The 26,862-nt window shown below is 40.8% G+C and overlaps 1 long non-coding RNA gene across 1 annotated transcript; it reads right to left on the bottom strand.

Annotated features, from left to right (window-relative positions):
• Positions 1-4,725: 4,725 nt before the first annotated feature.
• Positions 4,726-6,057, bottom strand: LOC148010950 (uncharacterized). The gene is made up of 3 exons (XR_015689443.1): positions 5,953-6,057; positions 5,778-5,853; positions 4,726-5,002 (listed from the first exon to the last, which is right to left on the bottom strand). It is a non-coding gene; the product is annotated as an uncharacterized LOC148010950 (long non-coding RNA).
• Positions 6,058-26,862: the final 20,805 nt, after the last annotated feature.

Genomic DNA, 26,862 nt, shown 5'->3' on the forward strand with positions numbered 1-26,862 from the left:
TCTTCTACATGAAGCTTTCCACGATGGATTTACCTTTTCCAGAGGATGGCTGGAGTGGGGCTTGGTCTGCTGAGTTGTTGACAGAGGTAGTCAGAATGGTCTTTGAAGATTCTGTCACGCCAGATACCATGTTGATGTCATACATGTATCTACGAGGAGATTTGTTAATTCCAGATGAGGTAGATATGGCATGGTATGTGGGGGATGTGGTCTTACAGGCTGTTTTATATGTCAATCATTTGGAGTTGCGCATAGCTGACATGTTCCAGAGTTATTCCTCCAAAGTAGCTGATTGTCATGATAATTCGTGGCATCCCATGATTGATTTGGTGGTCCTAAATCAAAGATAAAACACAGCTCCTACCTTTGCCCAGAGTACTAATCAACTGAGGATGGATCTCTTAACCTATCTTTCCAAGCATAATCCATTTGATGCTCCCTTCTTTGATGCCTATCATCGACGATCTCTCTTAGGACCTTCTGTTCCTACCCTCCTCTATTACCAACAAATGGCTCACCGCTATGCTATATATCTTTCCCTTTGTCAATCTAATTCCACCATTATTTTATCCCTTCTTTTCCAACCTTCATCTTTCCCTCAAATTCCTATTTTCACTTACTGTTCCTTTATTGAGGATAGGGTATTTTCCCCTTCTCCACCCTGTCCTTCTCCCTCCATAAATGTATCCTCCACATTTCCTATTTATCAGTTAACACCCTTCCTTAGTGATTCCCTACAAATTTCTGCCACTTCTTCTTTAACCTTTTCTTCCTTTTATGATTTTTCCTATCCTTCCCTTCATCCACTTTCCCTTATTCCACTACCCTCTCCTAACACTTCCATATCTCAACCACCTCAGTTGGTTAGTGACTGTGACGGGTCTGATAATCAGATTTCCCGAAGAAGGGGATGGAGTTCGGATGATTGCCTTACAGGACCGCAGATTAATTGGCCAGTAATTCCAGGAGAATGGACAGCTTCCAGTCAAGCTTATCAGAACTATGTTCATTTTGCCCAGCAGTATTCACAGTCTGCAGATCCCTCAGTGAGATTAACTGCTCACTTTGCTTAGTACCTGGCGTATATGCATAGGCACTCTCATAATGATTCCAAGCCTATTCCAAAGTTGTGCATGAATGTCAATGTTAGCATTGATTCCCAGCAGCTGGAGATATTGTATTTTCATGCCCTCTATTTGCCTAGGAGATACCTGGTCCTGTTGGAAAGGATGTGCTGTCTCCAATTTTTTCAAAATCCTCCTAAAAACTTTGTAGATGAATCCTTATCTATGGATCGATTCCGCCAACATCAATCTTTTAAGAGGGATCATCTTCATTGATACCTTTCCAATGTATGGTGGAAGCTTTTCATAAAAAAACTCTCTTTTTGAAGGAGTCATTCAGATGGTTGTGTTGTGTATTAGTGTTTGTGTTGTGAGTTCATTTATGTAATACGAACATGGTGGTTTCCTATTGGATTTCGTGTACGAGCTACGTTTTGGAGATTTGTGGTGATGGGGTCGTGGATGCGGAATTGAAGCAGATGCAGATGAAGAAGAAGCAAACTCTTATATCCTTTACAAATTTGTTGTGATTTTTAGTTTGATAAGAGGTATTAATGTATAAAGGGTTTTCCTTTCTTTGTATTTTTATATCAGAAACATGTTATAAGTTGGGGTCGTGGTGGATGGATTTTTTGTGAAAAGATATTGAAAATCAAAGTTGAGCTTTTCAATGAACTTGTATTCCCTTTTTCCTGGGTCGCGAGGACGCTTCCTTATTAAGTGTGGGGATATGTTGAGTGTTAAAATGATTTGTTTTTTGGCTGATTTTTGTTGTTTTTGAGAGCTGAATGGTTGATTTTATGAGATGATTGATTGATTTGGAAGTGGTTTGAGAGTGTTTTGGATGATATTGATTGTGTTTTGGAAGATCATGATGTTTGTTGGTGGTTCTGTGATGTTCTGATAGGTTTTGATAGGTTCTACATACCTTCTGTTTTGTTTTGTTTTGGTCTGTTTTGGTCTGTTTTGTTTTGATTGTCTTCTGTAAGGAGGGATGGAGTATTGATTGATGAAGATTGAGATATTGTGAAAGCTTATTGAATGGTTTGTGAGAGTTTGGAATGGTTTGAGAGTGAGTTATGTGGTTTTGATGACCTTCTGTCACCTTCTGTAGGTCTTCTGTAGAGCTTCTGCTTCTGTTCTGTTTCTGTTCTGTTCTATACTGTAGCTGTTCTGGTACTGTTCTGTATGCTTCTGTAAGTGTTCTGTGGAATGTATGTGTGACTTTGGGAAAGTTTTCTAGCCTTGGAAAGAGGTGAATACAAGTGCAAAAGAGCTGAAGGAAGTGGAAGAAGTAGCTGTGAAGACTTAAGTGAAGACTAGAGTGAAGTGACAGTAGAGAGCTATGAAAAGACACTGTAGTGGCTCTGGTGACTCTTCATATCAGACATACCTCTTGGGAGGGGTATCCACGACCTAAGAAGGATTATTGAGAGTGATTTTGAGAGATTGTAGTGAGGATATGATGTATTATTGATAGAGTGAGAGAGTGAGAGTCAGAGATAGCCAACTCTACTGAAACAGAGTGATTGTATATGAGAGATTGAGAGAGAAGACTATGAAGATATTGAAGATGAATACTATGTGATGTATTTCCATTCAAAGATGGTGTATTCCTTTGCTTTCTTTGTTCTATTGATGGATTTTGTGAAGATATTGAAGAATATGGTTGATTCTATTAAAACCGTGGGAGATCTACATGATGCTGTATGAAGATTTGTTGTGCCTGGTGTTCTTTTCTTCATTGTGATCATATAAAACATGATAAACAAGCTTGTTGATGTTACAAGATAGATTTTCTTGCAAGAGAATTCATTTTTCCTTGGTGTTCCTCTTGGGGCTCCAATGGGATCGTTGCATTATGGATCAGGTGGTAGGGAGTCATGGGAGGCTGAGTTTGTAAGTATTATTTGATTTCTTTTTTCAAATTAAATTTTGTAATTTGTTTCAATTCATTATGTAGTGTGTTCTAATACGTTGTATGTTAAAATTTTTTTGTAGTATCATATCGTTGGTAGGATGCCTACTCTTAGGGAGGTAGGCTACCATCGAGGTCATAACTAGGCATCCACTTGGTAGCATTTCTACGAGGAGGGACTAATCACGGAGGAGCAATATAATCGTGCCATGAGGATTCGACTGCCAGAAGATGTATGTTTTATTTTTTACATGAAAAGTATAGGTAACTCTAATTTATTATTTGTAATGGTATTTATATACCTTAATCCTTTGTGTAGGCGAACCCTGATGCAGTCAAGGATAGCGAAGGGGGGACTAGCAGTAGCGGTGGTGGCACCGGCACCGACACCGGTGGTGGTAGTGACAATGATGCCTCTTCTAAGGAGATGTAGAGGAGAAAATACATTTAACTTACAAAGTTCTTCTTTCATTAGCACTTTGCTGCTTCCTTTTCCTTGAGGTATTATAGAGGTCATCCTCAAATCTTCATTATCTTTTCATAGTTGTGGTAAAGAGGGGTCTACTTTAGTAAGATATTCAGAGATTTGTACAAGGGATGATTGCACTAACCAACCCTCAGCCATGCTTCCCTCAGGCCGTGCATTTTGCCTTGCAAAATCTTTTAGGGTTTTCATAAAGCGCTCTAGAAAAAACATCCACCTTGCATGAACTACCCCACAAATTGCGATCTCATCAATCAGATGTACGAGTAAGTGTACTTGAGTAGTCAAAATGGAGCGAGGAAAAGTTTTCTCCACTAAACAAACCACCTCAATGGACAATACTCGAGCCTCTTGCAACGTATTAAAATCATGAGTACTCTTGCACATGAGTACTCCGATTTCATGAAGGTACATAGTCACTTACTGAACATTGATGGTATTAAAATCATCCAATGATTGGGGATTCAAATCATTGAAACCACCAAATTGTGGTCACCTCATTCTCAACATGCATGACATAATCTATAGCCATGTTTTACAACCACTACAACAGAAGAAGCATTTACCGAATATATCTTTAATGAAAATACAAGCAAAAACTAGCTTAAAATCTCAGTCATCAAAATCAACTTGGAAAAGGATATGTTAGAATACTCATCCAGGTATATAATGGAGTATTCATCACAATATGCAAAAGGTATAGCAATGATTATTCTAGCAAGTATTCTGATGCCTATTCGACAATTGTAGAAACTCATATTGATGTATGTACCAACAATTTTAGGAAAATTATATCAATGCTAATACCAATGTATGCAAAGAAAAAATTTGCAAAATATGGCCCCTCCTCGAAGGTGGAGGTCCTTATTATGCATGTCTGCTATCTTATTAGACATGTATTACTATTGAAGCCTATATAAAATCTTGGCAAGCATGAACAATTGTGATATAAATACTTAAATGCATAACACAAGAAAAATAAAGTACTTGAAAGTAGGCATACAATGTGAGGATACTCTCATAACATAGTAGCAAATGAAAGTATAAATCCAAATTGTGGAAGTAACAAAAGCAAGGGAATGTGTGTTCATAAAGTTACAAGTACAAATGCTAGAACTAGATATGTAAATAGTAGAGAATGATGGCATCCCAAATCGGAGATCTCATCCTGGCATGCTGATTTTTGAGCATCTTTATTTGCACCACATCACACACACACACACACACACAAAATCTCCTTATATTGTATGTTAACCATGTCTAAATCTCTCTATCTCCATAGATCTCCCTACATTGCATTAATCATGTCCAAATCTCTCTCTTTCTCTCTCTCTCTCTCTCTCTCTCTACAATACACTGATATTAGCCTTGATATATGCCTCAAAATGAGTATCACAACTCATTTTGAGGTATTTATAGATGTTGCTATTTGAAAAATGGAAAACATGTAAGACAAGAGTGTTGGTGGATTGCCGAGCTATTAGCATCAAAATCCCTTCCATGCATAATAATGGTACTTGAACGATCTATGTTAACCTGAAAGTAGTTTACAATAAAATTTTGATTAAACCACGTAACATAAGGAAATTCCCGTTTTGGGGTAATATCTTCCTTAGTAATCCATGTATACTCAACAATTTAACTAAATAGTTAACTTATTACGTCTAGTAACAAATATCATTTTTAAATCTAACATAACAATCATTAGTCTTTGATTGTGTTGATTGGAAGATTACAATTTCAATTATAGTGATTGTATATGAAACTTAAATAATTTTATAAGGACATATAAAGTCCATGTTTCATCAGTTGGACATTTTGCTTTGAATGAGTTGTATTAATTTTGTTGCTTTTGAAATAGTTACAATTTGAAGTGTGGGTAAGTATAAGTGCACTCTATGTCACATTTTAACACAATGTTCTATGGTTAGGTAAATTGTATGGGTCTCAATGAGTATCTACATGATAAAGTCCAAGTGCAACTTGATGTGATCATTGGACTCATCATATCAACATCAAATGAATACAAGTCTATCTGAATTTTGATGATATTTGGATTCCTACAACTTTAAGCTCGAGGCATTGACTCATATCAACCTCACATGATAGTGCAATTATTGGGATTTTCATCGCTGAAGAAAGGAAACAAGTTAACATTAATAGGGTTACTAAGACATAAAAATTACATGAAGAAAGGAAATTCAGCCAACATTAATAGGGTGATTGAATCGATTTTATCTGTAATGGGCCTGCTTCCATGCAACATTAATGAAGAAATGGAGCTTTGGCAGAAGTTTGCGTGGATAAGTACCTCTCACTCTGGCGAGTGCCTTGCGAACGGTTCGCTCACATCCTTTGCAATCCATGCGAACCAGAAGCTCCACAATCTGCAGCAGCCCACACGGATTAATCAGGTGATGGCTCAACACGAAGGGGGCAAAAGCAGCAGTACTGGATCCATTACTATGAAGGGTCTAATGTATTACCTGAACGTCTGTCATCTTACGAAACGCAATCACGACTCACAATTATTTTGTAAGGCGCCGGAAGCTCGGTAAGTAGATTTCCACGGAAGGCTGGGAGAAAGATCGACTGCAACGGAGAGAGAGAGAGAGAGAGAGAGAGAGAGAGTGTGTGTGTGTGTGTGTGTGTGTGTGAGAGTGTGTTACAATGGAGTAATATCTGTAAGTGCGTCGATTATATACGCTGGCGATCGTCTATACATCTATGGATAATGGATAATGGTATTATGATCGCCACCGAGTAAAGGACCAAAGGCCCTACTCCTTATTCTACTATAAATGACATTACAACATTCACAATTGTGCCCCAATGCATTATAAGTACCATTTATTTGTAGCGTATACATATATAACTTATGACATTTTTTCTTGCAACAATGTTTTGGATTTTGCATTCTTGCAATCCTTCCTACTTTCAACCTTTAAAAAAGGATCTGAAAGGGCATTACTCAAACATATATTTGTGCTCTTGTTTTTTCATTGATATATAAAACACTAGTATCTTAGTTACTGTAGTATATTAGTTTAATATTAACTACACTAGTTGTATATGAGAGAGAGAGAGAGAGAGAGAGAGAGAGAGAGAGAGAGAAAGAAAGAGAGAGAGAGAGAGAGAGAGAGTGTGTGTGTGTGTATCCAAGCTTATGGAACTCTCAAATGTGCTACCTATCTAGGTGTAAGCATGCTCACCTTTCACAATCTCTACTATGAGCAATAAAACGTTTAAAAACCCCAGATAATTAACTATAGATACACCAAATACTCTAAAACTAGTATTTACATATTCTTAATCATGTTACAATTTTCTAAAATCACGGTCTAAATCTAAGGAATATTCTTTGGTTATACTTTGATTATGTACTTCTCTCCATGATGCTCTAAGTATACTTATGTAAATATATGCTTAATTACAACCAAAACCATACTAATTCAAAATTTTATATTTTTTACTCCAGTTACTTTAGTTATATGCAACCAACCCTACATTGCATGTTAATCAACGCTCTCTCTCTCTCTCTCTCTCTCTCTCTCTCCAATGATTTACAAGGTTCACTTTTGCTAGATTATGTGCAATTAATATTACACAAAAGTAAGATTTAATGTAAAATGAATTGCAAAACTTTCAATATGACATTTTTAAAAATTTAAAGAATAAATTGTATTAGCTTTTTTAAAAAAGAAATCATGAATCTTGATTTTGTGTAAGAAAGAAATAATTTTGTCATTTTTTTTCTCCAAAGGTGTTAATATATACACTCATATAGCACCAATTTATACATCGATATTGGCCTTCTTATATACCTCAAAATGTGTACCACAACTTTTCCACTCACTTCAATGCATATATTGATGCACTTAATTGAATTTGATCCAATTGATATCAATCTATAACGTGTCCACTAGTATCATCCAAGACACGTCTTAGCAGTCCATCGGAAAGGATGTCTAGAAAGCTCCGCCCGGCACTTCCATGGAATGTTATGGGATTTGCGATTTCGGGCTTTCCGCATCTGCCACGTAGCGGAAGTATTCTGGCCGTTCCCACTTAGGATTGACCGGAACTAGGGTTTTCCTGATTGGTCATTACCTAATAGCAACTAGCATCAGACCCAAGCGAACTACTTTACGCAGAAACACCAGGTCCGAAGCGGATTCATGCTGCACTTGGTTCAAGGAGAATGGGAAATGAGAGGGATGCAAAGCTCAACCTCTCTGCCATAAGGCATAGTCCCATTCCGTTCCCCTAAAACAACGTAAATCGCATAAGACATAACTCTAGGTCAACGCTTTTGTTGTTCGTGTCCTTTGACGATCATCCCGCTGCTCTTCGAGATTTGAGAAAAGTTCCCTGCCAACCAAGACTACCCAACCGTAGGACAGACCCATGGCCCATTCTCCGCACTTTCATCGGTTTGTTTTAGTTATGTAATTATCTAACACATTAATTGGACATGTAACAACCAGCTTCTTTAATTAATCCGTTAAGCACTCGTTCCTTCACGTAATCTTATCATGTGACATAGAAAAACAATATCAGACAAGTTCTTTATTAACATATCACCATATTTATCTTTGAAATACAAGGAGTTCCGCCCGTAGGCTTGTCCATAATCCGCCCAAAGGCTATCCAGCAATCCACAGGGATCACTATTCCAAGTTTCCGCCCGTAGACTAGTATACGGGCCTCGAGATCCAATCCCGAGTCACGTTAGCCTCTTGTCTAGGACCCGGAAGGCGAGGGATTTACGGCCAGAGCCCCCCTGGCACCCAAGCGTCCTCCTGCTCCAAGTAGTGCTCAACGGAGAGACCTCTCACAGTGGGTTCGGTCCATGTTCCTGGCGCGGTCAACAACCCCCTTGGTTAGGGTCAGGAAGACAGTCGAGGGTAACTGAAGCTGCCTCTCCCTTCAGACCTTCAACCTGAAGTATAGATATTCATTTAATTTGTAATTAATAAACCAAACAGTGCTCTAAAATCTCTAGCAAGCACAAACATTTCCATTGATCGATCTTGTTGTTGGCAAACTGCTAAGGAAGGAATCTTTCCTTTTGAATGCATCTAGCACTCGATCCGGGGTGCCTTGCAACTTGGCAAGATCCTTTATATTCTGGGTTAGGGCATACTCTATTAACCCAACTTGGTCAACCCTAAAGTTCATTGGACACTTTAGTTTCCAGTTTTTAACCTTCCTTACTTAGAAGGATATCAAAGAATACATCCTTTTGCAAGATAACTTGCATAAGGATCCACCATCCTTGTTGAGGGTATTTAACCTTTCCTCTTGTGAATCAATCACAAGACCATATGACTTCATACTTGCTGCGCAAGTCCTGCATCGTACTATGCAATGAAACAATCCGTTTCTGTTTCTTTAAGCTCACGTTTGTCAGACCTAGGATTCTCCTAACTTTTATTATTTCCTTTAAGAAACTCAAGGACAAACCCTAGTTCTTTTACGTTTACGATTTACTGACCCTACAATCAGGGAATGTGGGCAAGTATTTAAGGTATAAACGTTTTTTGGATTTTAAATCATTCCCAATGAATATTTTGTAGCATAGGTATTTCTAAGTTTATATTAATTTGGTTAACTTTTAGAAGGTAATATCGAGATCACTTCTGCACGATTTGTTATCTATGTGTCAATTGATTTTTCAATCCTAAACTTTATCGATTTGAGGTTAGGTAAATTCAATTAATCTTCCTTTTTCCTTGCGAACAAAACTCATGCCAAATAAGCAATCTTTCCCTTGCTAAGTTATGCAGTTAGCAATGATAACGTCCTAGAGTTTAAGCATCGTAAGAAACCTTTCATGAATTGCACCTTCTATGATGATTCATTGTAAAAAGAATAGGGGTTAATGGTGCAAGATGCAGTTTTTATACCTTCAAGATTTAACCAAAATATACTACTTTAGTGGGTAAATAATGTTCCTCATAATTCGTTTCAATGCATATTGCTATTTGAAGGAAAACTATGTTTATACTTTATTCGTTTTGCATGTTCAATTAAACTAAATTCCTTCATCGTAAATAACTAGGACAAAATATATCTTTATGCCTAACAATTCATCTTGCACAATTGAATTAAAATGGATATAAAATTAAGAAGGAAAAACCTGGTTTTGGGGTGAGATATCCACATGGATACCGGGAGATGACCCTCCTGCAGCTACTCCTTGGACTTTCTCAGGCAGCATCGCAGTTGTAGTCCTTCGAACGTGGAAGCAGCTTTACACTCCTTTTCGAAATTCCACCGTCGCTTCAATACTCTTCTTCTCTTTTTTGAGGCAAGGAATCGTTAAGGGATTAACCACGAGAAGGGGGTAATAAGACCTTTAAGGCCTTAATTCATTTGGGAGGGAAAGGCTTACAACGCCTAAAGTAAAGGGTCTATAGGGTATATACACGGTGAAAATGGTGTGTGTGAGTGTGGTTTCAAAAGCATATGAAGGGGGCCTTGGGAGATCTTTGGACATGGGAGTGAAAGGGTATAGGAAGGGGGATCTTGAAGGGATTTTTTTGGACACGGGGGTTAAGTTCCAAGCCAAGGGAAAGGGTGAAGGGTGAAAGGGGGTTTCAAAAGGCACAAGAAGGGGGGTTTACGAATTTAAGCACGGGGGGGGGGGGGGGGGGGGAAGACTTATAAAGGCTTAATGACTTTTAGCACGGGGGGTTAAAGGCCTAAGAACCGTTTGTGAGGGGATTAAATCCAGGGGGGTGGGGGAAAGGGAAAAAGAAACCTTCAAGAGGAAGGCTTAAAATAACTCACAGGAAGGGGGCTTAGATCCTCCCCTTAGAAGCTTCTCAAGAAGCTTCTGAGAAGCTTCTGTGGGCTCAAAGCCACGTGGAGGAAAGGGGAGTTACTTAAAGGTGGCAGATGGCGCTTCTCACGCGGCAGGTGGCGATGTCCAAGAGGCCAATGTTGGCGATGGATGGTAGTTTTGACGTAGTCCTCAGAATCCCCTCTCTCGTCATTTCCTGACGGCATGGCTTCCTTGCTCCCCACTGCAGCTCCACCTCCTCTGTCTGGTAGCGTCGACCTTGGTTTAAATAGGGGAGGGAAGGGGGATCCTCCCTCCCCTAACATGTCAGTGTGCATGGTCCTCCTCCCTCCAAAGCATCCACAACGATGCTTACTCATCCACCATTCCCTCCCTCTCCCCCAGCACGACAGTCGGTTGAGGGGAGGAGGGAATAATTTTTTTTTGCCTAATTTTAAAGAAAAAATATTATCCCTACTAAGAAGGTATTCATGCAAAATGCGTGTTTCAACTATGGAGCTGTCACATTATCTTTTTGAATTCCTCCCAACTATCAACCTACTGATTTTTCCTCTTTATGTACCTCCACCATATATGAGCAAAGCCCTTGAGGGGTGAACTATAGTGACGTGAATATGTTGGTAATCTGACTTAAGGAAAATGTCAATATAATATTCTAACTTTGAAGTCCACTCCTCCAAATTAATCAATGATGATGAATGGCCAATATATTTGGTCAACAAAATCTTATCATGGAGTTCCTTGTAATGATAGGTGCAATGAGAAAGGCAAGGAAAAAGTACAGGAAAATGCATAGTTCACTGAGATTGTACCTCAGTCGAATGTGAAGATTGAGGAGGTAAATGCATTGGAGTACAATTTTTATGACTACATTCTTACAACTTCATCACTTGATGTCACTCAGTTGATGCACCATTCTATTACTCTCAGTATTAGCTTCTTGATTCAAGGGCTTCCTTTTATGTTACTCCTTATCACCATTGGTTTCATAATTACCATACTATTATGGGATATGTTTGCCTAGGGGATGATGCTGCATTGGATATCATTGGTATAGGTAATGTTAGCTTGTGCTTTGATTATGCTTCATCATATACATCATGTCCTAGCTTAATTTGACAAAGGATCTTATTTCATCTAGACAGTTGGATAATGATAGGTACCAGATAAACTTTGGCGAATCTTCATAGAAGATTACCCATGTCAGTCTTGTTTTTTCTACAAGTTCCAAGGTTACAAGCCTCTACCCTTTGCTTATTTCTAGGTCTATTGACCATGTATTGATTGTGATTGATCATTCAGATATATCTATATGGCATCATCGCCTTGGGCACATCTCTTTGAAAGGAATGAAAGTAGTAACTCATTTGTAATATCTCCTACCCTTGGATTACCCTATTTTGATTCATGTGATCATTGTCTCTATGGTAGATAGACTCATAATTCGCATGAGAAGTTTCGTTCTACTTGTGTGGGTGAGCCTTTAGCTCTTGTGCATTCAAATATTTATATCCCCATGCCCAATCAATCATTGGGTCATGTGCAAAGTATTTTATTACATTCATAGATGATTTTTTGCATAAGGTTTATGCCTATTCCACTAAGCAAAAATAATTTATTTTGCCTATGTTTCAGCACTTTCCTACCATGGTTGAGAGCTAATCTTGGTATAGGCTAAAATACTTACAATCTAGCAATGGGAGTGAATATGTCTCAAAGGCTTTTGAGTAGTTTATGATGAGAGGGGTATTAAGCATCAATTGACCATGCTATGTACCCTATCCTATAATGGTATTGCAAAGTGCATGAATAGGACTACGCAAGAAACAGTCCATAATATGCTTAGTCTGGCATGCTTACTACAACACTTTTGCCTAAGGCAATTACCATTTTCATGCATCTCATTAATATATCTTCATGCATTGCTCTCTTGGTGGTAGAGTTGCAAAGCAAGTACGGTTTGGAAAACCTCCCTCGTATGGATACTTGTGAGTCTTTGAATGTGAGGATTTCTACCATATTCCTAAAGACAAGAACAATAAAATGGATCCCAAGTCCATCAAATGCATCTTTTTTGGATATAGGGATGTAGGTGAGATGGGCTATCATCCTTAGGACCCCTAGAATTGGAAGTTTTATCCACTTCCATGATGCCATCTTCCATGAGGATAAGATGCATATAAGACCAAAGTAGGCGATTAAGATAGAAAGGTGATCTTTTAGGAGGAGCCTCTTGTCTCAATACAGCTAGCCTTAGGTGAGACAACTACTACAGTTGTTGATGACGTAGTGGCCTAGGATCCACCTATTGTGCAAGATCATAATGTTGGACAGAAAGAACATGCCCTTTAAGCCTGCCAACCAATTTTGAGGTGCTTTTCTAGAGCTTCATATACTCTTGATTGCTATGAGCCCTCTATGGATTATGTCGTGGTTACAGACTTTGCTAAGCCACTTACCTATGAAGAGGCTATGTGTAGAGGTGATTCTAGAGAACTAAGTAGTTTGATTTTGAATTGTTCTAAAAGAACCATATGTGGAACTTATTTTTCTGCCTAAGGAAAAGTGTTCATTGCTATGCAAGTGGGTGTACAAGTTGAAGAGTACCCTTGGTTACCGTGAGTCAGTATATAAGGCCAGATTAGTTGCTAAGGGCTTTATGGAGAAAAAGGGAGTTGATATTAATGAGATCTTCTCCTCTATGGTCAAGATGACTACCCTCTGCTCAATCCTAGCCTTGATTGCTAAGTTGGATCTGGATATTTATCATATGGATGTTAAGACAACTTTCTTACTAAGGGGCCTACACGAGGCCATTTATATCTCAATTTATATATAGTAGCATAAGCACTTTGTGGAGAAAGATAGGGAACACTTAGTGTGTAAATTCAAGAAGAGTCTTTATGGAGTTAAGTAGACACCTAGGGAGTGGTGCCATAATTTTTTACTTTCATGCATTTGTAGGGTTATTCCTCTAATGATTAGAATTTGTGTTTATATATGAAGAAGACTCATGATGGTAGCCTTATTACATTGGTGGTTTATATTGATGATATGCATATAGATTGGAGTTTCTCATGTTAAATTGGATACCTTAAAGACTCAACTTAAGAAGAGCTTTGAGATGAAAGACATGGGACATGCCTCACACATACTTGGTATGTGCATTGCATGTAATTACTCTAAGAAACTTCTCTACTTGTCCCAGAAGAAGTACATACACAAAGTACTTGAGTGATTCCCACTACAAGATATAGGCCTTATACCGACGTTAAAAGCAACGAAAATGTAAATAACAAAATTTTCCCCCATTGTCGCAAAAAGCGTCGTTATTGGCGATGCCATAGAACAGTTGGTATCATCATCAGTATCAGTGTCGTTATTGGCGTCGGTATCATCGACGCTGATACCGACGGTCTGCGATGATAATAACGACGCCAATAACGACGCGAGTAGTAAATTTGCGATGCTAATAGTGATAGTAATAGGAAAAAAAACATTTTGTGGCAGGGCAGCAAGCTGCCCTGCCACATATAGCACTGTGTGCTTTATTTGGGCCATGCAAAATAGTTTCTGCACTGTGTACAATGCTTGTGTAAACAAAAACAAACTATACTGAAATCATAACATTGATACATGAAATAAATACATGATTGCATAATGAAAGTGACTGGTACAATCATGACAAGATATCACTGCTAAAGAGAAAATATCTACACAGATCAGGCGACCAAAAAGAAAGGTGTGTGAGCTCCAGGGATCCAAGGGCGAGCTACATATCCTCGCCATTCGAAAGCTCGTCCCGCTGCAAAGGAGCATGGAACGGACTCTGCAAAAAAGGAAACAACAACACATCAGTCCATCGTACAGTAATGCATTCTAATTAAACATGGTAACTATGGATAAAAAAGATGAGTGACTTACAGGGCCGCCGCGTCTATACAATCGGTCGATCAATGCAGTGAGACCGTGCCTCTCTGCATATTGAGAGTCAAGGCCAGTCAAATCGCGATTTGTAATGGAATGCTGCAAAGAAAAAAAAATACTAACTATTAGAAACATGATTGTCAGTACAAAGGATATTGTAAAAAAATAAACAAGAAAAACAAAAGAAAAACTTACAAAGTCCTCCAAATATGTCTTGTGGCCCACCACTCCCAAGATGATGGACCGCTCCGGCATCGAGTTGTTCCCTTGCCGCCTCACGGTAGTGACTCCAATGTCCTGGAGAATCTGTAGCCTCCTCCCTCAGTTGGCGCCAGTCGTCCGCGTCTAGCCACATATATGCACGCATGCAGTCCATCATGAAGCTCGTAGAAAATCTATCTACCGAGGCTGGAACCAGAAACTTCTCATACAAGCATGTTACTATGTAGTCCTTGCTCCCCTCAGGTATGTTCTTCCAATGATCTAAGACGTTGTGCCAAAAAAATTGTTGACATAACTCTCTCATGAGAGCCATCACCCTCCTCCCCTCATCATTCATGATGATGGCTTCTGACCTATCATTGACTAGATAGGTATATCTCCCTGGGGTATGCCTAAGATGGGTCCTCTCCCACCTATGTCCACGCTCCTGGGCATATCTAGGAGACCCCTGTGCATCCGGTGTACCAACCAGGGTAATATCTGTCGGAGTGGCACCCATAAGGGTGCCACCTGTAGATGGCTGAGAAAAAGCCGGAGTAACTAGAGTAGACGTCCCCACAGGTGTGGAAAATCCTAGAGGTGACGCAACTCTAGCTTAATGACAAGAGGGAGACACCGCATTCGTGCCTCCACAGCATCCACTTGAGCTTGAGCCATGCTCCCTGGAATTTCTACGAGAGCGAGGAGTTGCACGTGTATTGTGTGCCGACCGCAGGCTCACTGCCTTTGTATCTCTGCAGCATCCCCCTGATCCTGAAGCACTTCCTCCCTCTAGTCCAAGTCTGGAGCATCTATGACCTTGTCTGTTCGAAGCTGAAGCATCCGATCGCACTGAAGTAGATCTAGCAGAGCGGCCTGATGATGTTTGAGAGAGCTCCTGGTCTGCTATGTCTTTGAATCTCGTGATCTGGTCTGGAGACATGCACGTGAAGATATCTTGCAACTCCTCATCACTCATCCCTCGACTCATCCTGAAAATGTCACGTGCACAGACAAAAAATGATGTTAGCATAATCAATTTAAATCATACAAAGCACGATAATATAAATCCTTTAAAAATGATCTCACTTAAAATGCATATCTTATGTACCCTTATAAGCGATTGGTCAACGAATTGAGTAAGTGGATGCTCCAAGTATGAAGTATCCTATGGTCTGATGGCAATCTCCTAACACAACTCCGCATACATTGGAAGGTCAATAGACATGTCACCACAAAAGGATGAGTCCACCTCATTCTCAAAGAATTCTTGGACTCTTGCATTTCCATCATTGTTAGCCGATGCTGGCTCCAAGCTTTCAGTGGCCTCCACCCCTTGCAATATCAATCCCTCTATTTGCATATTGTCTTCATCTATGCTCAAAACATCGCTTTGATCATATACTCTTGCACTTCGGGGAGCTGAAGGTATAACATACTACCATCGAGGTTGTCGAGGGTTTGGATAGAAGATTACCTGTTCACAAACATATACAAGAGAGTTTAAACTATTGTGACATGTACCATGTCGTAATACAATTAACAAACACATGAGTCCATGCACCTGTTCACAATGGGTTGGCAACACAAAGGTGTCACACAAATCCATCCATTTTTTTTCGAAATCTATTTTGAAAAATCCAGATGGACCTCGTCGAACTAATGCTCCAGCTCCTTCAAGTACCACTTTGAACCACTGCACATTGAATAATATCATGGAGAAGCTATGGTAATCTACCGTAACAATACTTTGCAAGTTCCCAAAATACCCCATATTATCTATAACTGTGTTTGGATTTGTTGCTCATCGCCGACTCTCCTACTCGAACCTTGCCATGATACCACAATCCATTGTGAAGCGCATTTTGTCAATACGCTCCACACGAAAATGCCATCCGCGCGACCACGCTACACTATATATTTTGTATTGTACATTGAAACACTCAAATTAGATGTCGCATATAGAATATAGATACGACAAATCCTAAACACCTCATCACCTTTGGACTACATCCCCTCGAGAATTCCCACTCCTCCATTGAGACCTCTACCCCTTCACGAGATGTTGTGGTCAAAGCTCTATGCAACCATCGTGTTGACATGAACCACGTCATCTCCTCCATGCCCTCGAGATATCAAATCAGTCCATGACGCGTATTACGTCAGAATTCAGATCACGCTTCCTCTCGATCTTGCTTAGCGATCTAGTACTTGGTGAGCCACGTCTCCATAGAGGCATGGTGCAACTAAAAGCGATTCACCTTCTCCTCCATTATAGCATCCATTATCTTTTCTACCCCATTTCCAACCACCACATCTCCAGTCAGTCTATCATCGTCCTTCAGTGACCATACCATTTTGTTGTTTGGATCCACCGTTGGTAGCCATTGTGAAATATGCACTAGCGCCTCAGACACCAACCAACCTTCAATCATGCTACCTTCTGGCCGAGCTCGTTGTCACACAAAGCCTTTCAGGGTTTTCATGAAGCGCTTGAAGAAGAACATCCATCGCTTATGGACAGGTCCAACAATCTCCACTTCATTTACAAGATGCACAAGAAGGTGGATTTGTATCGTGAGCATGCTGGTAGGCATGTATTTCTCAAAGAGACAGACCGTCTCCACTGCTCCCCTGCCTTATGGATTCAATAGAGGGTATCTTAATCTCCTTCTGTGAGATCCATTGCACCAAAGTCGACAACCTATACAAACTACCACAAATGGGAAAGCATTATGAACAATGGCTATACTCCAAATAGCAAGATGTGCACGCCAATTACAATCCATTCATAGTACAAATCTGACATATCTTATGCCAATCATGGGATTTTAGCACTGATAATTATTCGTCTTTAGAAAATGCAGACCTGAGAGAACGCATCATACCCGTCGGAGTACGGATAGACTTGACTACTTGCTTCACAATGTGCTCTTGTTTAGTGGACAAAACCAAAGGAGTGCGAGGTAGCTGCACATGACCATCAGTACTCGACTGCGGCCAAAGTGCCTCCATCTTGCCTACCTCCTTCAAATCCATTCATGCCCCTATAGTGTCTCTCTTTCGTGTGATGTGGTCCCATAGCAAGTTGCCCACATTCTTGAAAATATGCATGGGATCCAACAAGTGGTTGATCTATAAGTGGGTCCAATATGGCAACTCGTAGAAAACAGATAACCGCCACATTCTGTTTGGATGTGACTCCGCGTGGACCATTTTCATCTCGTACCAGCTTGCGGCATTCATACGTGTTGGAGGTCATCCAAGAAGACCTTCCCTGAGTTCATGACCCTCTGGCAAGAAAGCGGTGTGTCTTTGATATACCATCTTCTTCATGGTTTGTGACCTTTGGGAGTCTAACTGTGGCCTGCACAATGGATATGCATGATAACTGAGGTAACCAGACCTGTTTCAACATCTCTATCGAGTGAATACAAACTTAAACAAGATAAAATATAGATATTACCAATGAGAACGGAAGACTATTTACCTGAGCACTCTCGGAATCTCGAAAAGTCATGCATGGTCCACATGAGAATGGCTCGAATATTGGCGGACCGTCGACCATCGTGCTTGCTCATATCTTGTACGATGACCCCCTCCTTTGACAAAATCTTAAGCTCATCGACAAATATACACATCCATATTTTTGACTTTGTAGTGGCTGGGGAGGAGTAAGCTAAGGATGAGATGTCTTTTCTTCGTAGAAAGCCATGGAGGGATATTGTAGTTGACAAGGACTATAGGCCACACACTTTAAGAAGTTAAGCGCAGACCGAATGGGTTCACGCCATCCATTGCAAGACCGAGCCGAAGATTCCTTGGCTCTCGAGCAAAGCGTGGGAAGGTAGAGTGAATGTGGCTCCATGCTCATGAATCCGCTAATATTCGTTGAACTCCATCCATGGACCTATTCTGCGCATGCCACGTTGTCAAGCTCGCCATGCCGAACGTAGGAAACATGTGGTTTATGTGGTGGATAAGCGGAAAGTGTCTAAGAACTTTTTGAGGGATGGTTTGCCCTTACAAGTCCTGTTGATACCTCTGAGCACCACACTTTGGACATGTCTCCATAGTCTCGTATTCTCCTCGAAACACTATGCAATCGTTGATACATGCATGGATGTTGTTGTAGTCCATGCCAAGCTTTCGTAAAACATGTCGTGCATCATCCTGAGACTCAGGCATGGTATTTGCAAGTGGTAATATATGATATTTCAATAACCTGAAAAAATCATAAAACACCTTGAAAAAGCATAAATATTTTAATAATAGTGCAAAAAAAAATCAACAAAGCATATGTACAAGGTACCTGAACAACTCGGTCACACTCACATCGCTCCACCCATATTTTGCTTACACTCTTAAGAGTGCAAGCAGTGTTTTCAGCAGGCGAGATACTCGGTGCCCATCATATAATGGTATGGATGCTTCCTCTCTAAGCGGATCAGAAGTCTTGACATCCATGGGAATCAATGCATTGATCATTGCCTCCATCTCAAGCTCCAAGATTTGTAATATTTCCAATTCCTCCCGCATTCAATTTCCACATTCTTCATAAAAATCCCCTCTTGGAAAGAGGTTATTGATAGAATTATGGAATTTTTTTTAAAAAAAATTATTCCCTCCTTCCCCCAGCCGACTATCGTGCTGGGGGAGAGGGAGGGAAGGCGCGATGACTAAGCATCCTTGTTGGACGCCAGAGGGAGGGTGAAACCCATGCATGATGCTGTGTGGTGGAGGGAGGATCTCCTCCCCTCACCTATATAAGCTTGTGTGGGAGAGAGCCAGGAGGATATTTGGTGTCGCTGCCATAGAGCTGGGGGAGGAAAATGGAACACTGCTATAGAGGAAGACGAAAGGGACATAAACGCCGCCGTTGAGAGTGGAGGGAAGAAGCCGCTGAAAAATCACGATCTGCTACCAAGCAGGACTCTGCCGCTGCCGCCAACGAACCCCTTTTGCGCCTCCATCCCTTAACCACGTGGGCTTCAACGTTCTTCAGAAGCTTTAGAAGCTTCTTAGGAAGCTTCTAAAGCCTCCTAGGAAGCCCCCCTTCATGTGGCTTCCTTAAAGCCTTTCTTTAGAAGGTCTTTTACACCCCTTGCTTTCCCCCCTTTTTCCCGTGGCGTCCCATCCGAGCTTGTAAAAGGCCATTGAGCCCCCTTCCCATGGCTTTAATAAGCCTTACTCTCGAAAGATTTTAAAACCCCCCTCCCCGAGATTTAAAACCCTCCCCATGTTTATTTTTTCCCCACAAAATGCTTTAGGGTCCTTTAAGCCCCTTTCATATTGCAAGCCCAAAAACAAAAAAAAATCCTTTCTTGTGGCCTCCTTCAAAGCCCCCTTAATCCTTTCTTGTGGGCCTCCTTCAAAGCCCCCTTTCCCGTGTTGTCCCATCCAAGATTTTATAAGCCCATTAAGTTCTTTTCCCCCGCCTCGCGTTCTTACACAAACGTTCATCTTAACCTCGAGGTCCCTTAGAACCCCCTTTCTATTGGCCTTCACAAACACCCTTTTCCCCTTAGGTTTCCCACAAGTTCCCATTAGCCAAATTTAAGGAGGAAACCTATAAAGCCTTCTAAAGCTGACTCTGAAAGACGGTGCAATCAGTTCACAAAGGGAGTTTTGCGTTCGAAGAAGATCGGCCAAGATTATAAAACTGCATCCAAGACGAAAATGCCACATTCGCAATGGCTCCTAAGAAAGCACAAGGTGCAACCGTAGGAGGGTCGTCTCCTAACATCTATATGGACATTTCACCACAAGTCCAGGTTCTTCTTCCTAAATTTGATTAACGTCGTAATATTTCAAATATGCATGGATCATTTGAGGAATAAGGATGCATGTTTTTTTCGATTGAAAATACTTTGGCTGATAGATCACAATTGAGGGATTCGGTCATTAGTATTTTTTTTCAATAAAATGAATAAAATAAAGTGAGCATAAGATTCCTATGCATTTCTAGCAAGTGGTTTTTATGCATTACAAAGAAATAAAATTAGATTAATTAATGTCCATTTTTACAAAACGGAATTATAATAGTACACTTCGATTAAGCATGAAAGAAATAAATCGCATATCGCATTATTGAACATCTTTTTTGAAATGATTCTTAAAGAAAGTCACTAGCATTCGTAGGAAATTGCTAGGGCTGCATGAAGAAGATTTAACTCTAGGCAAGTGGCCTAAAAACTCAAATCAACGAAAGGTTGTGTAAGTTCTACATACGACAAATTCATTCGAAAATGAAAGTAGAAAAAGGCTGCATGTTTAAACATAAAATCATAAAGCCTAGTAGCATGAATCTTGTTTGCATGTTATAGGATGATCAATTGGAATTATGCTATAACTTAACCTATGCTTTGATCTTAAATCGAAAAGTTAGGGTTTGTAAATCAACTTATAAGTAGGCAATGAATCATGTGGTTACAGAAATGGTAGCGTAATTATCTTCAAGAATAAACAAGTTAAATTTGTTTAAACCTAAACACCTAAAAACCGCGAGAGATTCGTTTAGGAAGGGTTAATTCAATGTAGTATATCCCAAAGAGCTAACTAGGATTTAACACATTGAGGACATGACCTAGTCGCTCTTATTATCAAAACTGCAACACCTATATCCTAAAGACTTGCCCACATTCACGGAATGTAGGGACATTGGGACATACTTGCGAGAAATGAGCTAGGGTTTAATCCTAAGGTTCGCTCGCTAAAAGGTTGAAACTCGGTTTGAACTTGGAGCCCTAGGACCGACAATGATGGCCTAATGCAATCAGGAATGGATTTTTATATCTAATCATGATTTCGTGATTATAAGACTCCATTCGATGGGTAAATAGTCCCATAATTAGGTGGGACACTTGGCAACAAGTTGCAGAGTCGCATGATCTTGTGATTCGATCACAAGGGAATGGCCAATTCCTCGGAATGAGATTGGCGGATTCTTACGCAAGTTATCTTGCAAGAGGATGAATAATCATCCTAACATAGTACCTTTCTTGGGTAAAGTGACCAAGATACGGGGATTAGATATTTTCTTGGAAGTAAAGGACCAATCAGTAAATTAAAATAACATGTTTACTACTAAATAAAACTTAAGGTATTGATTAAATCGGGTTAATAGGGTAGGGCCCTAACCCAAGGATATAGAGTTAACAAACAAACCCTTGGGGATCTTGCCAAGTCGCAATTGATCCCGAATCGAGTGCTAGATTCATTTGGAAAGAAGGATTCGCTCCTTAGCAGTTGGCCAAATAACGACCAATGGAAATGATTGTGCTTGTAACAGTTTTAAGAGCACTGTTTTTCTTTGTTCGCTTAAAGAATTAAAGGATGAAAAGATATCTAATGCTTCAGGTTGAAGGCCTGAAGGGAGAGGCAGCTTCAGTTACCCCCGACTGCCTGCCTGACCCTAACCAAGGGAGTTGTTAACCGCGCTAGAAAGGTGGACCGAACCCGCCGCAAGAGGTCTCTCCGTTGAGCGCTACTTGGAGCAGGAGGATGCTTGGGTGCTAGAGGGGGCTCTAGCCGTAAATCCCTCGCCTTTCGGGCCCTGCACAAGAGGCCAACGTGACTCGGGATTGGATCTCGAGGCCCGCATACTAGTCTACGGGCGGAATCTTGGATTAGTAATCCCTGTGGATTGCTGGATAGCCTTCGAACGGATTATGGATAAGCCTACGGGCTAGAATTTATGTATTTCAAACATAAATATGATAACTTGTTGAAAAGGAACTTGTTTGACATTGCTTTTCTATGTCAAGTGCTATGATTACGTGAAGGAACCAGTGCCTAAGGGCTAATTAAGAAAGCTGATTGATACATGTCTAACTAAATGTGTTAGGTAATTAAATAACTAAAACAACTTGAGGAAAGTGTGGTGGAAGTGGCCATGGGTCCGTCCTACGGATGGGTGGTCTCAGTTGGCCGGAAACTTTTCTCAATCATGATGAACAGTAAGGAGATCGTTCAAAGAACACGAACAGCAAGAGCGTTGACTTTAATCTAAGTTACAATAATCCTTATTTACACTGTTTTAGGGGAACGGAATGGGACTATGCCTTATGGCAAAGAGGTTGAGCCTTGCATCCCTCTCGTTTCCCATTCTCTTTGAAGTAAGTGCAGCATGAATCCGCTTCGGACCTGGCATTTTTGCGTAAAGTAGTTCACTCAGGCTCAACGCTAGTTTCCGTTTAGAAAATGACCAATAGAAAAAACCCTGATTCAGGTCGGTCCTAAGTGGGAACGGCCAGAATACTTCCGCTACGTGGCAGACGTGGAAAGTCCTAGATCGCAAACCCCGTAACATCCCATGGGGAGTGCCGGGAGGAGCTTTCTAGACATCCTTTCCGATGGATTGCTAAGACGTTGTCGAAGGGTTTCGAAAGCAAAGTCGCAACCACAGAGGACTTTGAATAATTTCAGGATAGAAGATCAAACAGGTAAATAATCAAGATGAGAAAATGATCCCAAGACACTGTTTCAAGAAGAAGAAACTTGAGCAGCCTCTGAATTTTTAGAGATAGTCATCAATTATGGCTAATAAATCAGATTTCTGGCACTCTTTATCAGGAACAAACATAATTTCTGCTGAGGAATATGGATGATCAAAGGAAAGCTTAGAATCTGCCTTGAAATCTCATGTTTTCTCATCAATCATGATACACAGGCATAAAAGCAGAAATAGCAATCGGTGAGCTGGAAATTTGGACAGCACGACTTCTTTCTTCAAGTTAGTTTGATGGTATGGTTCAAGGACTAATGGTACTTAAATCAAGACAAAACTGATGGCTCTTCATGAGGCATTGACATGCCATCATCTGAATTAGAAGAAAGCTTTGCAACATTTGGATGAGGGCTTTTCGATTCAAAAGCTTTTCAAGCCATATCTATTAACACCGTATGAGAGAACATAATTCCCAAGCTCAAGTTTCAGTTGTAATTACTGTTGTTATTCTCCCAAGAATGACTGTTTTTCTTCTCTTCTATGGACAGGTTGTTCTTCTTCTTCACACATATCTCCTCATGAGCTACAATAGAGTTGATTCATGTTTCATCCCTCCATACCCAAATCTTTCTGCTTTGGTAACGTGCCAAAAGGTAGTCTTCTTTGATTACACGAGTTTACACTGTGTAAGAGCGAGGGCTGAGACATGGCATGCCTTTGGGAAACAAAGAAACGTTCAGGATCCTGACAAGCTGTGTCGAAGTTGACCAGAGAGAACCTTGAGCTATGCAAGCGAGTCAAGCGGCTTTTCATCAGACAAGCGAGCTCTGTTGCTTCGGCAACGCTTTGCCCTATCTCGTTATCATTTGGGATTGCAGGAACAACATTAACAAGTAGATGATCTGCACCTCTGGTTGATTCATCTGCTGAGTCTGTATCATCAACAGCGTTTACCTGGTTTTTCCCTTCTTCTCTCTCAGCATCCGAAGGGGGCCTGTTTGAAATTCGATCATCTACAGCAGGCATGGAGTTTTTAGGCACTCTCACGACCAACATATCATCGTCGTATGTCGCAGACGTGTCCTGGAGCTGCGAGCCAGACGGCAACTGGAACCGCCATGGTGGAAGATCTAGTTCATCAAGGATGGCTCTAAGCCTTTCTGCTCCAAGGATGCAGACCTTGCTTACCCCGGGAACGATCTCGACGACCTCTGCTCGTACGTCCTCAGGGTCAAGGCCAGGCATGCGGAGACGTGTAGGCAGGCAGGCCGACGTCCTTCCCCATCTCCTTTTCCGTTCCTTCCTCCAACGCATCTGTCTTAGGCATGATAATCAATGGGTCTTCAAAGTGCAAATCCTCAGTTACTGCAGCAGCAAGGTTCTCTTCATCGAGCTTGTCGTTCTTCTTCTTCCTTTCTTCATTGTCGTCACCAACGTGATCTTCTGACATGTTGATTTCATTATTTTCTGCAGATCAGAGTCCGTCAAGGACTTCCTTTATCTTCAGCAAAGCTCACTAATACTTCTTTCCTTCAGTTACTGCAGGTTCCTCCGATTTTCTTAGAGTCTTCGTCATCGACTCCAGCTCCTTTGCAACGTATTGCGCCCCTTCTCTCTCTGTTTGTCCCACACTCTCCTCTTGCGCAAGGCTTCCGCACTCAGACTCGATTTCCCAAAGCTGTTCGTCGTTTTTTCTTTTCTTTTCCCACAGATTGCAGAGCACTCTGTTTTCTCTAATGCTCTGTTCTTCCTATTAGCGTAATTCCTCTCCCTCTTTTTCTGTCACCATACGCCTCTTTTTTCCCTCCCTCTTTAGCTCTTTTGAAAATCCCTCTTTAGCTTTCTTCATTAGTGTTTTCTTTTTCCCTTTTGTTTTCTTTTTATGAACCAGAAAAAGCCCACTTATTTAGCCACACTTTCCTCCCTTACACACACAGAAAAGCAGCGTCTTTTCCTCTTCACATTGCATGTCCCTTCAACTCTAGGTCTCTTGCTTTGCTTCAAGCTTGGTAAAAGTACGAACACAAAGCATCTCAGAAAGTCCCCAAAGACTCACAAGAACATCTGCACTCCCATTGCAAAGTACCTCCCAATCGGATCAATGGCAAATCAATAACAACCTGCTGTGTGAGCTTCAAGTATGTGTAATGTAGAAAGAGATGGATAAACAAGATATCCACCGTTCCATTCTCAGTTGTGAGGAAGAACAGTTCGCCTCTTAAGGAACTTACGCTTGTTTCTTCTGTAAAATTGAATCATGAACCAACTGAAAGGAAAATGTTCAAGCAAAGCAAAGCACAACGTCTACGTCAAAGTATGTACAAAGTAACAAATCTCATGCACAACTTTTGGGTGGTTTTCACACCTCGAATGCGCAGCAATACGACATCCACCCCCTCTAATCCTGCGCATCCTCCGGATGGGCCAACTACCCATGATCATTATCATCAAGATCCACAAACAAATCAATCTCTTCGTTATACATTTCCGGTAGATCAACAAGATTATCAGCCATATCATCTGTCTCTTCCATTGGAGTTTCTTGTCGTTGCTCTTCTCTTGAAAATTCTTCCAATGCATAATCCTCATCATCTCTTTTCTTGAAAATCTTGATTCTTTTTCCAGCAATAGGCACTCTAAGCACTGTCCCATCCAATTCAGTCAGCTCATATGTTGCATTATCAAAGACATGTCTGACTATATACGGCCCAAACCATCTTTTCACCATCTTCCGAAGTGCAGTATGCTGATTTTCAAGGCTGCTATCAAAGACCAATACCCAATCTCCCTCTTCTATTGCTCTAGGCCGCAAGCGATGCCTGCTATCAAACCTATCCTTATTCCTTAGTCTAGCAACCTTCAACCTGTCAATAGCTAGCTGAATATCCTCAGGTCTCCTCTCCAACTGTCGAATCCGAAGAGCTAAGAGCTCCTCTCTCGTCAAATCCTCCTGCCAAGGTAAAACTGACCAAGTCAAAGCACAAGTCTCAATCGGCATAACAGGTTTCTGACCATACATCAACTCTGCAGGCATATATCCTGTGGTAACACTATGAGTCGTACGATCAGCCCACAAAGCAAATGGTAGAAGTCTTGGCCATTCTCCAATCCGTCCTCTGCATGCTTTGGCTAATGCTTTCACTATCGGCGGATGCCCTCTTTCACTCTTTCCATTTCCCTCTGGATTATATGCTGTGGTTAGAGCCAATTTGATTCCTAGCTGAGAGAAAAACTCCCTAGCTTCATCTGCATCCAATTCACCACGATCCGCAGTGATCTTACCCACACAACCATACCTGCAGAAAATTTCCTCCAATAAGAACTTACACACTGCACTAGTGGTCTTTGTTCTCAAAGATCTGCCCTCAACATGATTAGTAAGATCCTCTCTAGCCAAAACAATGTATCTCATCTGCCATAGACCCATAGGCATGGTAACCAAATCAACTACCCACTTATAATGAATGCATAGCGGATAGGTCGGATGAAGCTCATCTCTATGACGCACTACTGAATACATCTGGCAGTCTCTGCAAGTCTCAACAAAGTGAGAAACATCTCTGTACATACCTTTCCACCAATATTTCTCCTTGATTTTCTCATAAGTAGCCCATACTCCTCTATGACCAGCCCAAGGACTCTCATGAAACTCCCTCATCACCTGTAACTGTGTCTCTCTATCGCAGACAACCCGCAAAGGTAATCCGCCTCTTTTCTTCGGATGCTTCCAAAGAAATTCGTCCTTGAGAAAATAACCATAAGCTTTCCTTCTGATCTTCTTGAACTCTTCATCTGTCCATTCATCTCTTTTGCTTAGTGTACTGCTTAGTGTACTAAGGTACCTACCAATCTGCAACCAATCTCCAACATAAAGTTCTTCTATGAAAGCCACAATATCATAGACATGACAAACATGATCAACCATAGTGGCTGAAATTTCTGCATCATCCTCTTCTGCAAGTAGATTCTCCTCATCATCATATCTGGCTCTAGACAACATATCTGCCACTG

This window comes from Lygodium microphyllum, chromosome 29 (genome assembly GCF_053477565.2).
Source record: "Lygodium microphyllum isolate KBCC chromosome 29, Lygodium_microphyllum_v1.1.10, whole genome shotgun sequence".
NCBI classification, from domain to species: Eukaryota; Viridiplantae; Streptophyta; class Polypodiopsida; order Schizaeales; family Lygodiaceae; genus Lygodium; species Lygodium microphyllum.